Source organism: Triticum aestivum, chromosome 1A, assembly GCF_018294505.1.
Source record: "Triticum aestivum cultivar Chinese Spring chromosome 1A, IWGSC CS RefSeq v2.1, whole genome shotgun sequence".
NCBI classification, from domain to species: Eukaryota; Viridiplantae; Streptophyta; class Magnoliopsida; order Poales; family Poaceae; genus Triticum; species Triticum aestivum.
The window spans coordinates 534,216,003-534,234,646 of NC_057794.1; the positions used below are offsets into that span (position 1 = coordinate 534,216,003).

Below are 18,644 nucleotides of genomic sequence, written 5' to 3' on the forward strand. Positions count from 1 at the left end.
CAAATAATATATCAAAAAAATAAGAAAAATAAAACTAATTCAATTCAATATGTTAAAAATACAAATAATATATCAAAAAATTCAGAAAAATAGAACTAATTCAATTCAATATGTTAAAAACACAAATATTATATCAAAAAATTCAGAAAAATAAAACTAATTCAATTCAAAATTCTAAAAATACAAATAATATATCAAAAAATTAAGAAAAATAAAACTAATTCAATTCAAAATAATATACCAGAGGCCGGCCGTCGGCTATGGTGGTACGGCCGGACTCTGCAGAGTGTCATGGACTACATCACGGCCGGCGATATCCCCCGCCTGCGCTACCCTCAGTTCGAGCCACGAGCGCCGCCCGACAACAGCGACGACAGCAGCGACGACGACGGCGACAACTTAGAAGGCGACGACTACCAGTACAACGGCGGCGGCTATGAAGACTACGAGTATGCATATTATACGCCTAGGCAGGAGTATGACTAAATCACTCCAAATTTCATGTATCATCAGTGGTATCTCGAATCATTCGAAAATGGACACCAAACACATCACGGGTAATATAATTCACATGATCCATTCAACAAAGTTTGGTACAATAAATTATTACACATCATTTCTTCCCTTGTGTCCCTGCTTGCTTACGATTGTGCCGTATCCATGGAGCATCCTCATCATTTAGCTTAATGCTTGGGTCGGTGTTCACTTTGAAGGGCGGAATTTCAGCAAACATATTATAATCTTCTGACATGTCTGTCTTGTCCTCCACTCCCACGATGTTTCTTTTCCCTGAAAGAACAATGTGGCGCTTTGGATCATCGCATGATGTACTGATCGTTTTCTTATCTTTCCATTTCCTCGGTTTGCTACTCATGTCCTTCACATAGAAAACCTGAGCGACATCTTTCGCTAGGATGAATGGTTCGTCAAGGTAACCAAGATTGTTGAAATCCACCATTGTCATTCCGTATTGCTGGTCCACCTTTACCCCACCTCCTGTTAGCTTGAACCATTTGCACCGGAACAAAGGGACCTTAAAGGAGGGTCCATAGTCAAGTTCCCATATCTCCTCTATGTAACCATAATATGTGACCTTTTGCCCATTCTCGGTTGCTGCATCAAAGCAGACACCACTGTTTTGGTTGGTGCTCTTTTTATCTTGGGCGATCGTGTAAAATGTATTCCCATTTATCTCGTACCCTTGGAAAGTCGTTATAGTCGAAGATGGTGTCTTGGCCAACATGTACAGCTGATCTACAACATCATTGTCATTCATTAAATGTTTTCTCAACCAACTGCCGAAAGTCTCCATGTGGGCCTTCCTAATCCAGGATTCAGGCTTCCCCGGGTTGTCCGAGCATAAAATATTCTTGTGTTTCTCAAAGTACGGAGCCACCAAGCTGGAATTGGTCAGTACAGTGTGGTGTGCTTCAGTCAGAGAATGGCCGTCCATACATATCGTTGATTTCCTTCCGATCGTGCCTTTTCCACTTAGTCTCCCCTCGTGCCGCGATCGAGGAAGACCAATCGGCTTAAGGTCAGGAACAAAGTCAACACAAAACTCAATTACCTCCTCATTTCCATAGCCCTTGGCGATGCTTCCTTCTGGCCTAGCACGGTTACGAACATATTTCTTTAATACTCCCATGAACCTCTCGAAGGGGAACATATTGTGTAAAAATACAGGACCGAGAACGAAAATCTCTTCGACTAGGTGAACCAGGAGGTGCGTCATAATATTGAAGAAGGATGGCGGGAACACCAACTCGAAACTGACAAGACATTGGATCACATCGTTCTGTAACCGTGGTAGAACTTCTGGATTGATTACCTTCTGAGAGATTGCATTGAGGAATGCACATAGCTTCACAATGGCTACTCGAACATTTTCCGGCAGGAGCCCCCTCAAAGCAATCGGAAGCAATTGCGTCATAATCACGTGGCAGTCGTGAGACTTCAGGTTTTGGAACTTTTTCTCCGCCATGTTTATTATTCCCTTTATATTGGACGAGAATCCAGACGGGACCTTCATACTGCTCAGGCATTCAAAAAAGATGACCTTCTCTTCTTTGGTCAGAGCGTAGCTGGCACGACCTTGAAACCATTCCGGATGCCGGTCATCAGGGTCTTTCAAACGTTGCTGGTCCTGCCGTGCTTCCTTTGTATCATTTGTCTTCCCATACACGCCCAAGAAGCTTAGGAGGTTCACGCAAATATTCTTCGTAACGTGCATCACGTCGATTGTAGAGCGGACTTCTAGGACTTTCCAATGTTCTAGCTCCCAGAATATAGATTTCTTCTTCCACATGGCTCCGTGCCCGTCAGCTCCCTTCGGAACTGATTGTCCGCCAGGACCCTTTCCAAAGATGACTTTCAAATCCTTGACCATATCAAATACCTCAGCACCAGTGCGTTCCGCAGGCTTCGGCCGGTGATCTGCCTTGCCGTTGTAATGCTTGCCTTTCTTTCTTACTGGATGAATTTTCGGAAGAAATCAACGATGCCCAAGGTACACGTTCTTCTTACAATTTGGCAAATGTACACTTTCAGTCTCATGTAAGCAGTGCGTGCATGCATTGTATCCCTTATTTGACAGTCCCGAAAGGTTACTAAGAGCAGGCCAATCGTTGATGGTTACGAAAAGCAACGCTCGTAGGTTAAATTCCTCTTTTTTGTGCTCATCCCACACACGGACACCAGGTCTGCCCCACAGCTGTAAAAGTTCATCAACTAATGGCCTTAGGTACACATCGATGTCGTTGCCGGGTTGCTTCGGACCTTGGATGAGCACTGGCATCATAATGAACTTCCGCTTCATGCACAACCAAGGAGGAAGGTTGTAGATGCATAGAGTCACGGGCCAGGTGCTATGGCTGGAGCTCTGCTCGCCAAAAGGATTCATGCCATCTGTACTTAGACCAAATCTTATGTTCCTTGCGCCAGCTGCAAAATCTTTCAACTCTCTGTCGATCTTTCTCCATTGCGTTCCATCTGCGGTGTGTCTCAACTCCCTGTCCGACTTACGGTCCTCTTTGTGCCATCGCAACAACTTGGCATGCTCTTTGTTCCTGAACAGACGTTTCAACCGTGGTATTATAGGAGCATACCACATCACCTTGGCGGGAACCCTCTTCCTGGGTTTCTCGCCCTCAACATCGTCACCAGGGTCATCGCCTCTGATCTTATAACGCAATGCAGTGCATACCGGGCATTCATTCAAATTCTCGTATTCACCGCGGTAGAGGATGCAGTCGTTGATGCATGCATGTATCTTCAGAACCTCTAAACCTAGAGGGCAGACAACCTTCTTTGCTTCGTACGTACTGGCGGGCAACTCGTTATTCTTTGGAAACATATTCTTCAACATTTTCAGCAAGTTTTCAAATGCCGAGTCAGCTACACCTGCCTGTGCCTTCCATTTCAGCAAATCCAGTGTGCAGCCCAGCTTTTTCAGACCATCATCGCATCCGGGGTACAACGACTTTCTCTGATCCTCTAACATGCGATCCAAATTCTCCCTCTCCTTTTCAGTTTCGCAGCGTCTCCGTGCATCAGCAATGGTCCGACCAAGATCATCAACGGTCTCATCACGTGCCTCTTCTTCACCTTCACCTTCCCCTTCACCTTCCCCTTCACCTTCAGCATCCTCCATGAAAGTATCACCGAAATGAGCAAGATAGCTTTCATCGATGAAATCATCCCCTTCTTCATCTTCTTCCATTATAACCCCTCTTTCTCCATGCTTGGTCCAACAATTATAGCTTGGCATGAAACCGTGCCGAAGCAGGTGCAGGTGAACTTCTCTTGAGGAAGAGTAACCCTTCTGATTCTTACATTCAACACATGGACAGATAACAAAACCCTTCTGCTTGTTCGCATTAGCCACTACGAGGAAATCTTTCAAACCCGTAGTGAACTCGCGGGAGAGTCGGTTACCGTACATCCATTGCCGATTCATCTGCATTATTATAATATAAAATATATAATTACCCATCATGCATTTGTTAAACTAACTAGCTATAAACAATAGAAATTAAACAATGAACAACACACATGCATATTTTATCAATGACACACATGCATGAAAGGTTCAAGTTGCTAACCGCGATCGAGGAGGAAAAAATAAATGAGGAACCTCAAGTGTGGCTCCAACACTTCATATCATGTTTGTTTCACCCTCTTGGGGCATTTCATCAAACACCTTGTGTGCATAAGAGGAACCAAAAGCAAACCTACACCCCCTTGTGAAGCTTGTGAAGAGAAGTGGCACCAAATGGCTAAGTGAGCGTGCTGAACTGGTATATATAGGGGAGGAGCTTTAGTCGCGGTTGGCCTGGCCAACCGCGACTAAAGGCCTTTGGGCACTTTTAGTCGCGGTTGGCCTGGCCAACCGCGACTAAAGCCCATCACGTGCACCAGCTGGCCACCGAGCGCCCTGGGCCCAGGCCTTTGGTCGCGGTTCGTCTGCCGAACCGCGACTAAAGACTTCATTAGTCGTGGTTCCTACAGTTTCGCGACTAATGGGGCTGGACGGAAGCCTCTTTTTCTACCAGTGTCCGATGAGGGACGGGAGCAAGGAGGACCGGGCCACGGCAGGGTTGTTTACGGCTTTGCCCCCCGGTCGCCTGTAGAAGCGGACGCGGCCGGCTTTAAAATTGGTTGATAATTAATTTCACTTCCCCAGCCTCTGCACCAACTAGGGATGAAGCTGTCCTCAATAAATGCGCAAGTATCAGAAGAGTCTGGTCCTCAAGAATAAATAGGAATCTAAATTCGCCTTCGGGATGATTTGAACCTAGGTGTTAGGTCTGTACATCCACTCTCCCAACCAGTTGAGCTGGGCTCACTCCCATTAAAATTGCGGATAGAATTTCACTTCCCCGGCCTTTGCACCAACCAGGATGCACACAACCTTTTAAGCATGAGTACTCATATTTTTAATCTTAATTACGCACCAAGCGTAGTCCTCAAGGATAAATGGTCCTGAAGGACAAATAGAAATCTAAATTCATCTCCGTGAAGGTTTGAGCTCGGGTGCTTGGTTTGTACATCCACTCTCCATGAACTAATTGCATTGTGCAATAGCCTTCCTAGGGACTTTGAGCTTACCGTTGATGTCCGGCTGGGCACGAGCTTGGTGTGCGCCGGCCGTGGTGGCAGCAGCGAGGCAGAGAAGCAGCAGCCATGGGCTTGCCACCGTTGATGGCTTCATTTCATATGCAAGAGCAGTTAATGGTTTCCAGTTGACGAACCCCAGCGCTTTGCTATACATCAGGCTGGTTGTAAGGCTGGTCGTAATGGTAGTTTCATAGCTAGTATCATGCATGCAATTAGGCAATTTTGATGAGGTGTCATAGCATTAAATAAGGAAAGAGAGAATGGAGTATCATATCATGATACCGTATCATAATAAATATTATGCTACTTTGTGTCATGCATGACAATAAATAGAGTACTACATGATACTAATATATGATACTATGCATTAGGGAGGTGGTATCATACATTAGTATCATATGCATGATACTAGCATATGATACTCCCCATTACAAACAGCCTAATGGGAAGTATCATATAGTAGTATCATGCATATGATACTAGTGTATGATACTACCTTCCTAATGCATAATATCATATATTAGTATCAGGTACTACTTTATTTATTAGTATCATGATATGATACTCCACCCTCTCTTCCTTCATTTAATGTATGACACCTCATCAAAATTGCCTAGTTGGCATGCATGATACTAGCTATGATACTACCGTTATGACCAGCCTCAAGGCAACGTGCTTGCTGGCCGGGCGCACGACTCGGAAGACCGGTTCCCGGCTCGGGTCTCCATGTCTTATTCTCCTGACTTTTGCGCCGATCTAAAGGCTAGAATCCTCCGGTTCCTTTTGAATTGAGACCCTTAGATGAAAAGGGAAATGGAGTTGAGCAACACCGTTTTTCTAAAACCAGAGTAAAGTAAAATCTCAGTATTTCAATGTGTGGGCAATGAATACTCTGGTTTTTAAAAACCACAGTTTTTCTCGGTTTTAGCAAAACTACAAATCGTGTTTGCCAAGTGCAGTTTTTCTCAGTTTTTAGGTTTTGACTATTCATTGCATGGATAATCCTGAAGATAGCTAGCTGAACCGAACTGATCTACACTCAAGTAGTTGTACAACGACATGATCGGCTTGTGTTAATTAACAGCCGCCACTTGCTTGTAGCCTTGTCATGCACGCGGACATCCTCTCTCCTAGACACTAGGATCTGAAGTAGATTTATCTTGTACCTCTGGCCGCATGGGCCGCATGGAATCGATCGGCTACCAAGCTTAGCCCGCTTTGTACAACTGTGCTTCAAGTCTCAATTGACGTACTTCATGATCTAAACCTATGCGCATGCGGTTGTGCTCCCAGTTGACGCTAAATCATGGCATTCGTCAAGTTCCATGACTGCCAAAGAATCAGCATGATTTTGTTACGAATGACCCTCGGGCTTGGGTAGCAATAGCATCTGCAGCCAGTCCTCTCCCGTGTACCTGAACTTAGCTTCTTTAGGTAATTCCCAATGCGCCCTCATAGCATGTATCAATGCCATACTCCTTGTGCAAGTGATGATAGCATGGTGCTCATCCTCTCCCCCAGCCCCACAAATTTCACACACATTATCCTCAACGATGGTTCTTCTAAAGGTGTTGTGCTTTGTAGCCAGGGAGTTGGTGGCCACTCTCCACCCAAATACCTTCACTTTCTCTGGGATTTTTTGCTTTCCAAATGACATCCCATATACTTTGATCTCCCAGTTCTTGCGATCGGTGCAGTATCTGCTGCGATTGCACTCTGAACTGATGTCTGCTGCATACTCACCGAGCGGAGAGGGGAATAAAAATAAGATGTCGTTGTTCCCAAATGGGCCAGACAGGCCGATGATTCCAGTGCCTAATCTTTGGTCTGCACCAGTTCCGGGTACAGCGAAGTTAAATTTTGATGCCTCGTTCATCAAGGAAACTGGAGATGCATGGGGAGGTGCGGTTGCCAGGGACCATAAGGGGCATGTGCTTCTGTCAGTTGGTCAGCGGCTACTCCGATGCAGGTCAGTGGAAGAAGCGGAAGGAGCCGCTGCTCTTATGGGCCTAACAGATTTTGCGAGTTTGTACAATGGCCAGTTGATTCTAGAAACAGACTGTGCGAGGCTTGGACGGGAGCTCTAGTCCAAGGAGACCTGCAAGACTGCATGGCATGCTGTCCTTAAGGACGTGAAAATGCAAGCTGGGGCCTTCAGGCACATGGATATCAGCGTTATCAGTAGGGCTAACAAGAAGTTGGCTCATGAGCTGGCAGCTGTTGCAAGAAGATCGGGCGATTTCCAACTAACTGCAGACGTTCCCGCCGAGGTTAGACATGTTATGAGAGATGAGCTGGTCTCTACCATGGTGTAATTCCTCCATGGTTCTCAAAAAAAAATCATGGCGGCCATCCAGTAGGATCTAAAGTCTAGCACGAGCTAATCTACAAGCTGCCTCTTGTTGCGTTAGCACAATAGTCAACAATTGAAGAGATCAACAGCCAGGAAGAAGATCGACTCGAGAGCGAGCGTTTCTCAGTTTAGAAAAAAGAGGCTGGGACCTATTTTTCAAATACAGCAAAAGGACCATGGTTTTAGATATACTATGGTTTATAAAACTGTAGTATTTGTCGAAGCCAAACACGTCAAAGTATTTAAAACCGAGGTTTCTAAAAAGACCATGGTATTCTTCGAAAACTCCAAAAATACCGAGCAGCCAAACGCAGCCTAAATGGTTAGTGCAGATATGGCGCGGTTGTAGCCATTGTTTTGAACGTTTCAGTTTTAAAATTTACTTCACAAACGCATGATTTCCGCCTTGTTTGACTTTGCTACTTGCTAGTGTGATCCATGTATGTGTTGGTGTTAGCTTTGTGCATCGTAGTTATACTGAGGTGGATGTATGCTCATTGTGCATCGACCTTAATGCTTCATTTTGAGTTAGAAATGAGTCTATTTATCAGAAAGGATGTCTCCTTCCCCCTGAAGGACCCTATTAATTCGTAGGAGGTGCACACTCACGTTCTTCTGCCATGAAGGGAACTTCTACGTCTGCAGACGCGTCCAGACACGTCCGCAGGGCAATAACTGGACAGTCCCTATTTCCTCGTGTCCACAACTACAGTCTCCGTATCCGAATACCCAATTTCATACAATGTATGCAACAACTAAAACATACGTAGATCAACACCAAGATCTAATGAGAAATATAGATAAACTGTTTTGTCGGACATGACATAGTTCATCGGACACAAAAAGACATACAAAATATTCATATACGAGAGGCGGAGAAAACCATTTCAGGCCCTTGCACTTGCGGTCGCCGGCGTGGCGGTTCATCTCTTCCGTATACGCATACACAGTGGGGGAGGATCATCGTCTTTGTCGTCGTGGCGCCGCTCTCAGACACCGACGAGATGTAGCCTGATAGGCGGCGGATGGTGCGGCCCTGTTCCCATGCTTGGCGTGTCAACTTCCCACTCTCCTTCTCCCTCGTGAAGTGCTTGGATGCCTTGAGCCCGAGGAGGGGCGCATTCGGGTTCTTGCGCCGGAGGCGCCTCACGTTGAACTCTGCTGTGGTCAGCGAGCGTCCCATGACCTCGCAGAGGAGCGCCTCCTTTGCGTCGACCGGGACGGAGCATGCACGCTGGCGGGAAGAGCTGGGCTCTGTTGCGCCCGCTGCACGTTGCCGCTCGCGCGCGAGCCGCATTTGCTTCTAACTCCGGCATGCGCATGCGCACGGGGGCCGCTGGCACGAGCACCCACCGCGGCATGGGCAGTGCTGACACCGCAGGGGAATGGGAGACGCCCGCCCTGCTCCTGATCTAGAGCGGCGTGTGGAGGGACGGGCGGGGCGTCAGACGGGCGATCGTGGCCCGCATTCTATTGGCGGGACCTGAAGGAGCTAGCGGTGGATGCGATTGAGTTCAAGCTCCCGTCGGTGTCTAGGCGCTAGTGTTAAAAGGGATAGAGAGGATTGGTGGAATCGATAATTGTATTGCTTGAGCCTCATGTGTGTGTGTGTGTATGTGTGTAGAGGACAACACTATTCTAATCCCAGGATTAGAATAGTTATTTGGATCACAGCAGCCCCTATATAGGGCCCGACAGGGCCCTCCCGAACTTCCAAACTGCCGCCGGCCCGACAGGATCCACTGTATCCCGAGGCCCTCCCGACAAGATCCACCTGATCTCGATCCCGGTCCCGATCCGCCCCAGCCCCCCTCCTCCCCTCGATCCCCCGACCTTCCCCTCCTCACCGCCGATCTTCACCGGATCCGCTGCCTCCCTTCCTTCCCTAGCTCATGGCCGGCCGGATCCGCCACCTCCCCTCCGTCTCCAGCTCCTGGCCGACCACCGGCGCGGGCGAGCGAGCAACGGCGGACGCCGGTGCGAGGGAGCCCGCGTCGCCTGGACGCAGCGAAGCCGCCATGGACTTCAGGAAGCTACATCCTCGTCCCATCTTCACCACCCGAAGCCTTGGCAGACCAGATGACGGCCCCGACGCAAGCTATGGCGAGCGGCGCAACCAACGGAGCAACTCCTCCGCGGAGGCGGCATCGACTGCGCCCTCAAATTCAGCGGCAAAAGTACATGAACTTCCTCCCAATTTTGCCTTTTTCTTCAATATTCCCTTCTCTGACCTTCTTGCTTCGTGTAGATGAACTTTGCGCCCCCTGCAAGACATGGATTGCCATGGAATTCCTATCCTACCTCCACGACGAATTGTTCTCAAGGTGGCCTATTAGCTACTAGAAAAAGGTTGGCCAAACTTCTAGCCAGGGTATGGTTGAACTTTCTTCCTTCCTTTGGTTTGTTATTTCTTACAGCTATGTGAAGTTCAGGTGGTGTGTGAGCATCAGTCTAGGCTACAAAGACTTTTTTAAAATCTGCCTGCTTACAGCCATGTGAAGTTCTGGTAGTGTGTGAGTCTCAGTCCAGGCTACAAACACTATAAAAATCTGCCTGCATTCACATTCACATGTGGAAAAGCCATGTGAAGTTCAACTAGTAAGTGTGCTAGAGTTCAGGTTGGTGTGTATCTGGTTCTATGCAAAAAAATAAAAGGATAATAGAACATGCATGTGATATCACATGAAGGTCAGGTTGGTATGCACTAGCAGTCCAACCATTCAAACTCATGAAGGTTCAGGTTTTTTTAACTGTAGACAGTATTTCCTCTTTGTAAAACAAGAAGTTCAGGTTGTGGACAGTGCTCAATTCAGGTACATATAAGTAATCAAATATTGTAGAATTAAACAAGATGTGACGTTCATTCTGTGAAGGGTGCTTAGTTCAGGTACAAAAGTATTGGCAGATGCTCAGCTCAGTGCATAGTGTGATGGCTCTCACCACTTTTATATGAGAAGTTCAAGATGTGAATAATGCTAAGTTCAGTTACAAAGGTATACGCAGATATAACTTGTGTGCTAATAGACATTTTCTTCTTTTATGTCAGCGAGACGAGAGACGCATGAAGAAACTTAGAAGTTCCCAGCAGCAAGTACACAATCCAAAGCATGTACGCGTTGCACCACCCCCTCAATGGGTCACACCTCAAATGCACCAACAACATTACCAACCTGCTCCAGACCAAAAATGGATGACACCCGAAACACACGGAGACTTCCAAGATGCTGGGTGACAGCCCTATCCGCACAAGTTTGCGCCTCCACCTAATTGGGTGACGCCGGAAATCCCCCGCACATTTTTTGTATGCACCAGCAGACTCCCTAGCACGCCGATGGAGGAGGGGGTTAGCTCAAGTCATGCGTGTAACTCTGGAGGTTATCCTGGTGTGCCTCATCAATGCCAAAGCGAAGCAACTAAATCGGATCCCAGGACAAATCCAACAGCAACACACACACGGAGGAGAGTGCTCTGCACACTACCACCGTTGGATCCTGCTGCTGCTGCTACAAGTCATAATTGTACGGGGCATAAGGTAGATGGATTACTTCACAAAACAAAAGAGCAAAACAAGACCAGGATCGCAATACCTCCACAACCACCTCAAGCAAAAAGGACACAAACAAGAGAGAGGCCATATTCAGCCCTCCTTCCTCCTCATGATCCACTGCTGCATCCTGCTATGATTACTCCGCCATGCCCCATCCCAGAGGGACAGCAGCCGACACCGGCGGAGTTGCGATCATACACGCACGTAAGTGAAACAAAAAAATGATCTACCGGATTATCTAATACCAAGACTAAAGATGTGATTCAAAGATGTAGAGCAAGCAAGGGAATTTTATAACAGATACGCCAGGCACACTGGTTTTGGAATTAGGAAGACGGGGGGAAATGACAACCACAAGTATTTTGTTTGCGCCTTCCAAGGGATACACACATCTTCTATTTCAGAGGCCAACAGGAAGCGAAACAAAACATCGCAGAGGACGGGCTACAATGCAAGAATGAGGGTGAAGGTGCAGGAGGATGACACATGCGTGGTAGTGGACATTGAGTACAATCATAATCACGAACTCATGCAAACTGATGACATGCCGGTATTCTTGCACTCACACAAGAATTATGACCCCACTATTTTGGAGTACGTAAAGCTCCTGTAGTACCATGATATCAAGCACACAACAATCATGTCAATGCTATATGAAAATGAAGATGGAAGCTACTTCCTAAGCATGACCGGACGAGACCTACTAAACCAGTAAGTATTCAAACACCCACATACTGCAATGTAAAATAGCATCCTAGCTCACAACCCTTTGCTAGCAAAAAATAACAAATGCATGTTTGCATGTGATTTGCAGGAAAGCCATGAATGCAAGGAAAGATGATTTGGATGGTGTATTGAAACTTGTTTCATTCTTCAAAGACATGAAGGCAATAAATGATGAGTTTTTCTATGACATCCAAGTGGACAAGGACAAGTCAATTAAAAACAATTTCTGGTCCAATGCAAGCCGCCGAGGAGCCTATCAAGACTTTGGCGATTGCATAACATTCGACACAACTTACAAGACCAACAGATTTCATATGCCTCTGGGAGTGTTTGTTGGAACAAACCATCACTTGCAGTCAACGATATTTGCTGTTCCCAGATAAGAGACGAAGATGCAAAGTCATTCAAGTGGTTGTTCGATACATTTGTACGGTGCATGAACAACAAGCACCCAACTTGCATTCTATCAGGTGAGTTCAAAAAAAACTCTTCAAGTTTGATCATCTTTTCAGTCTATGGGTCTGTGTTGGGTACATTGGTTTTGTCTGAAAATAATGTAAAGAATGCAGTTCAACCACTGTTAGCACAGAAGTCCAACTAGCAGTACAAGAAAGAAAAATTATCTGTCACATGTTTAGAAAAAATTAGTTATGAATGTGAAGTTCAAATACATGAATCATAGAAGTTCAAGGACAAAGTTGTAAGATAAATATATGTAGCATGTTCAGAAAAATATAGTTATCTATGTGAAGTTCAAGCACTGCTACCACAGAAGTTCAACAACAATGCTTTAAGAAAATTTTTGAGTGTGATACTACTAGTTTGTCCTACTACTAACTGTGAAGTTCAAGCACTGGTACCACAGAAGTTCAGCAACACTGCTGTAAATAAAAAATACATGTCACATTCTTAGATACCATACTGCTAGATGTGAAGTTCAAGTACTTGTACAACATAAGTTCACCATCAGTACAAAAATGAATCAAGTTTCATTTTTTTAATTTATGCAGACCAATGCCCATCGATGGCGAAAGCTATACCACAATCATTTCCAAACACCATCCACAAGCTATGCTGGTTGGCACATCATGAAGAAGTACAGGGAATACCTCGCGTTGCTGTACAAAAAGTATAAAACATTCAAAGAGGAGTTCACAGCTATATTAAACTGGCAACTGATGCCAACGGAGTTTTAAGATGCCTGGGCTGAACTCGTGCACAAGTACAACCTGGAGAACGACCAGATGATGATGCAGCTCTGGAGTGATAGGAAGATGTGGATTTCAGCATATTACAAGAACATTTTTTGTGCTAGAATGACTTCCACACAATGAAGTGAGAGCATGAACCACGTGCTAAATAAATGGTTTGTCAAGGGGACCCAAAACCTACACAAGTTTGCTAGGCGGGTCAATGCTTGCATCCAAACTCGGATGCAGAAGGAGAATGAGCAAACAATGACTAGCATGGTATGATGACAAGTACAAAACACCCCCATCATGTTCTGTTTACCTTCAACATGTGCACTTTGAATTTAAAAAATTAAACCCATGACTCTGCTTCGACTAATATCTCACTTTTTGACATGTGCAGACCAATCCTGTGACAAAAACAACTTACGGCTACGAGGAAGACATGTCTATCAAGTACACGAGAGCCGTGTACACCGAGATGAGGAATAGGATGAGAAAGGCCACGCTATTTCGTGCAAAGCGTACAGCAGAGCCCACTAAGTACCTTATGTACTACCACAACAAGCCTGGCCATGATGATGAAGAAAGATTTTCCTGGTCAAAGCATGAATTCCAGGTTGTAGCTGACCCAGAGAATGAAATATACGAGTGTGAATGCAAGGTCTTGACACACACAGGTGAGTGAAAAAACAAACTCATTAAATATCTAGACTAGTAGTATCATATCAAAAATTATGAAACTGATTGCTGGCTCACAAACTATGTATTCTGCATTTATCACAAAAATGCAGGCATGTTCTGCCTTCACATCATGAACATACTGGACTACCTCAAGCCTGACAAATTTCCAAACAAGTATATCCTCAATGATACACAAAGACTACAAAATCACAACCAACCTTTGATACAGGGGACTACAACACAACCGCAAAGGATGGCAGCTCAAGGCTATCGAAGCAAGACATCTTGCTGCAGCTGAATTTGATGGTTAACAAGAAAGCGATGAGATGTGACCAACAATATGACAGAGCCTATGCTACTTCTTGAGCACTGCGTTGGTTTTCCCAAAGAGGAAGGGATGATGCAGTAAAGTAGCGTAAGTATTTCCCTTAGTTTTTGAGAACCAAGGTATCAATCCAGTAGGAGGCTACGCGCGAGTCCCTAACACCTGCACAAAACAAATAAATCCTCGCAACCAACGCGATAAGGGGTTGTCAATCCCTACACGGCCACTTACGAGAGTGAGATCTGATCGATATAATAAGATAATATTTTTGGTATTTTTATGATAAAGATGCAAAGTAAAAAAGCAAATGAAATTACTAAGTATTGGAAGATTAATATGATGAAGATAGACCCGGGGGCCATAGGTTTCACTAGTGGCTTCTCTCAAGAGCATAGGTATTCTACGGTGGGTGAACAAATTACTGTTTAGTAATTGACAGAATTGAGCATAGTTATGATACTATCTAGGTGTGATCATGTATATAGGCATCACGTCCGAGACAAGTAGACCGACTCCTACCTGCATCTACTACTATTACTCCACTCATTGACCGCTATCCAGCATGCATCTAGAGTATTAAGTTAATGAAAACAGAGTAACGCCTTAAGCAAGATGACATGATGTAGAGGGATAAATTCATGCAATATGATGAGAACCCCATCTTGTTATGCTCGATGGAAACAATACAATACGTGCCTTGCTTCCCCTACTGTCACTGGGAAAGGACATCGCAAGATTGAACCCAAAGCTAAGCATTTTTCCCATTGAAAGAAAGATCAATCTAGTAGGCCAAACCAAACTGATAATTCAAAGAGACTTGCAAAGATAACCAATCATACATAAAAGAATTCATAGAAGATTCAAATATTGTTCATAGATAGACTTGATCATAAACCCACAATTCATCGGTCTCAATAAACACACCACAAAAAGAAGATTACATCGAATAGATTTCCACAAGAGAGGGGGAGAACATTGTATTGAGATAAAAAAGAGAGAAGAAGCCATCTAGATAATAACTATGGACCCGTAGGTCTGAGGTAAACTACTCACACTTCATCGGAGGGGCTATGGTGATGATGTAGAAGCCCTTCATGATCGATGCCCCCTCCACCGGAGCTCCGGAACAGGCCCCAAGATGGGATCTCGTGGGTACAGAAAGTTGCGGCGGTGGAATTAGGGTTTTGGCGGAAGGAGTATGTCGGTGGAGCAACAGGGGGCCCAAGAGGGTGGAGGGCGCGCCTGGGGGGGGGGGAGGGTAGGCGCGCCCCTACCTCGTGGCCTCCTCCTTTGTTTCTTGACGTAGGGTCCAAGTCTCCTGGGTCTTGTTCGTTGAGAAAATCACGTTCCCGAAGGTTTCATTCCGTTTGGACTCCGTTTGATATTCCTTTTCTTCGTAACCCTAAAATAGGCAAAAAAACAACAATTCTGGGTGGGCCTCCGGTTAATAGGTTAGTCCCAAAAATAATATAAAAGTGGATAATAAAGACCAATAATGTCCAAAACAGTAGATAATATAGCATGGAGCAATCAAAAATTATAGATACGTTGGAGACGTATCAAGCATCCCCAAGCTTAATTCATGCTCGTCCTCGAGTAGGTAAATGATAAAAACAGAAATTTTGATGTGGAGTGCTACTTGGCAAAAATTTAATGTAATTATTCTTAATTGTGGTATGAATATTCAGATTCGAAAGATTCCAGATAAAAGTTTAATATTGACATAAAAATAATAATACTTCAAGCATAGTAACAAAGCAATCATGTCTTCTCAAAATAACTTGGCCAAAGAAAGTTATCCCTACAAAATCATATAGTTTGGCTATGCTCTATCTTCATCACACAAAGTATTTAAATCATGCACAACCCCGATGAAAAACCAAGCAATTGTTTCATACTTTTGACATTCTCAAACTTTTTCAATCTTCACGCAATACAAGAGCATGAGCCATGGATATAGCACTATAAGTGGAATAGAATGGTGGTTGTGGAGAAGACAAAAAGGGAGAAGATAGTCTCACATCAACTAGGCGTATCAATGAGCTATGGAGATGCCCATCAATAGATATCAATGTGAGTGAGTAGGGATTGCCATGCAACGGATGCACTAGAGCTATAAGTGTATGAAAGCTCAACAAAAGAAACTAAGTGGGTGTGCATCCAACTTGCTTGCTCATGAAGGCCTAGGGCATTTTGAGGAAGCCCATCATTGGAATATACAAGCCAAGTTCTATAATGAAAAATCCCCACTAGTATATGAAAGTGATAACATAGGAGACTCTCTATCATGAATATCATGGTGCTACTTTGAAGCACAAGTCTGGTAAAAGGATAGTAGCATTGTCCCTTCTCTCAATTTTTATTTTTTTATTTGGGCCTTTTCTCCTTTTTTATGGCCTCTTTTCTTTCTTTCTTTTTATTTTTCGTCCGGAGTCTCATCCCGAGTTGTGGGGGAATCATAGTCTCCATCATCCTTTCCTCACTGGGACAATGCTCTAATAATGATGATCATCAGACTTTTATTTTCCTACAACTCAACAATTACAACTCAATACTTAGAACAAAATATGACTCTATATGAATGCCTCCGGCGGTGTACTGGGATATGCAATGAATCAAGAGTGACATGTATGAAAGAATTGTGAATGGTGGATTGATGACCCACAAGTATAGGGATCTATCATAGTCCTTTCGATAAGTAAGAGTGTCGAACCCAACGAGGAGCAGAAGGAAATGATAAGCGGTTTTTAGCAATGTATTCTCTGCGAGTACTGAAATAAGTGGTAATGGATAGTTTTGTGATAAGATAATTTGTAACGAGCAACAAGTAACAAAAGTAAATAAAGTGCAGCAAGGTGGCCCAATCCTTTTTGTAGCAAAGGACAAGCCTGGACAAACTCTTATATAAGGAAAAGCGCTCCCGAGGACACATGGCAATATCGTCAAGCTAGTTTTCATCACGTTCATATGATTCGCGCTCGGTACTTTGATAATTTGACATGTGGGTGGACCGGTGCTTGGGTGTTGTTTTTACTTGCACAAGCATCCCACTTATGATTAACCTCTATTGCAAGCATCCGCAACTACAACAAAAGTATTAAGGTAAACCTAACCATAGCATGAAACATATGGATCCAAATCAGCCCCTTACGAAGCAACGCATAAACTAGGGTTTAAGCTTCTGTCACTCTAGCAACCCATCATCTACTTATTACTTCCCAATGCCTTCCTCTAGGCCCAAATAATGGTGAAGTGTTATGTAGTCGACGTTCACATAACACCACTAGAGGCTAGACAACATACATCTCATCAAAATATCGAACGAATACCAAATTCACATGACTACTAATAGCAAGACTTCTCCCTTGTCCTCAGGAACAAACGTAACTACTCGCAAAGCATATTCATGTTCATAATCAGAGGGGTAATAATATGCATAAAGGATCTGAACATATGATCATCCACCAATTAAACCAACTAGCATCAACTACAATGAGTAATTAACACTACTAGCACCAATCCCGGACTTGGAGACAAGAATTGGATACAAGAGATGAACTAGGGTTTTGAGATGAGATGGTGCTGATGAAGATGTTGATGGAGATTGCCCTCTCCCGATGAGAGGAGCGTTGGTGATGATGATGGCGATGATTTCCCCCTCCGGGACGGAAGTTTCCCCGGTAGAACAGCTCTGCCGGAGCCCTAGATTGGTTCCGCCAAGGTTCCGCCTCGTGGCGGCGGAGTTTCGTCCCGAAAAGTTGCTTCTTGTTTTTTTCTCGACGAAAGACTTCATATAGCAGAAGATGGTCATCGGAGAGCCACCAGGGGGCCCACGAGGTAGGGGGCGTGCCCTAGGGAGGGGGGGGCGCCCCCACCCTCATGGACAGGGTGTGGGCCCCCTGGTCTTCATCTTTGGCGAGGATTTTTCATTATTTATTATAAGGTATTCCGTGGAGTTTCAGGACTTTTCGAGTTGTGCAGAATAGGTCTATAATATTTTCTCCTTTTCCAGCCCAGAATTCCAACTGCCGGCATTCTCCCTCCTTATGTGAACCTTATAAAATAAGAGAGAATAGCCATAAGTATTGTGACATAATGTGAAATAACTGCCCATAATGCAATAAATATCGATATAAAAGCATGATGCAAAATGGACGTATCAACTCCCCCAAGCTTAGACCTCGCTTGTCCTCAAGTGAAAGCCGATAACAATAAATATGTCCCCATGTTTAGAGGTAAGAGGCGTCGATAAAAATAAAATACGAACATGAAGGAATCATGATTATTCTCATAACAGCAACATATATAGATATTGTCATATGATTACTTATGTTCAAGTGATGATCTATTCACAATGCAAAGGTATGAATCAGAAACCTTATTTAGAACCAACAAACTATAACCTCATTCATTGAAGCAATTGCAATTTATCATAACATCAGAAAGAGTCTATGTCAGAGCTAAAAAGCAAGTCCACATACTCAACTATCATCTAGTCCTTCATAGTTGCTAACACTCACGCAATACTTGTGGTTACGGAGTTTTAATCGGACACAGAGAAAGATAGGGGCTTATAGTTTCGCCCCACAACCTTTTACCTCGAGGGTAATGTCAACAATAATAACTCATGCCCCCCTACATCCAATTAGATATATATATATATATATATATATATATATATATATATATATATATATATAT

At 44.3% G+C, this 18,644-nt stretch overlaps 1 pseudogene; it reads right to left on the reverse strand.

Annotated features, from left to right (window-relative positions):
• The window catches only part of LOC123043653 (probable LRR receptor-like serine/threonine-protein kinase At4g29180), a 139,528-nt pseudogene that overhangs the window by 37,322 nt on the left and 83,562 nt on the right, over positions 1-18,644 (reverse strand).